Genomic DNA, 910 nt, shown 5'->3' with positions numbered 1-910 from the left:
GGCTTTATACATCAGTCTTTTTTTTTTTTTTTGTAAATTCCATGTTAATACCTAGTAGTATTGTATGTTGTATGTTCAGATGTCTTTAAAACAGTAAGTAGTAGTTATACTCCCAAACTGTAAACCACCTACACAGAATTCTGTTGTAGCCAAAACTAAATTAATATTTCTACAACCAATTCATTGCATGTTTCTGCCATACAAAGTGTGCCGTTTTATACTGTGTGTAGTGAAAAAGTGTGTCATCTTCCAGAACTACATTATGATCTTTGATCGTAGTTTGTTTCTTCATAATAACACAGTAGTGTTTACTTAGTACAACACTATAGTAAATGGATATTACTTGTGACGGTATAAAGAAAGGGAATGCTTTGTAAAAAGACTGCAGATTTCATTCCATATAAAAAGATTCCATTCTGAATCTTAAGTGGTAATTTTAGAATTCAGGTGCCACTGCCAGCCTATGGCCTCAAATGTGTGATTCTTAATATAGATGTTAAATTGTACTTTTAATTTAATTATGATTGGATAAATATTGATTTTTCTAACAGTGTCAGTTTCTTTTCATTTTTTATTTTTTTATTACTGCCAGAGAAGCATAATAGTGTCAGTTTCGAATGATGTCTCCTCTTGGAAACTATTCTTACTCTGGGAGTTATAGATGTTTATTACTTCATTCTGCACATCAATGTTTATTATTTTAAAAAAGAGAACTCCATATACCAAAAATACTACAGGATATTTTGAAATAGCATAATGATTTAGGGGAAATGCATGTGAAGTTGGACTTGTAATGCAAGAGGTTGGACTTCTAATTCAGTTTTTCAAAAGTTTTTTTCCCATTATACCCCCAGCCTTTTTAGACTTTTTTTAATATAGTCCCCCATAAATTTTAATATCATAGATATGC

Source organism: Aotus nancymaae, unplaced genomic scaffold (genome assembly GCF_030222135.1).
Source record: "Aotus nancymaae isolate 86718 unplaced genomic scaffold, 86718_ANA_hifiasm-v0.15.2.pri h1tg000008l, whole genome shotgun sequence".
Lineage (NCBI taxonomy): Eukaryota > Metazoa > Chordata > Mammalia > Primates > Aotidae > Aotus > Aotus nancymaae.
This window is presented reverse-complemented; position numbering follows the sequence as displayed.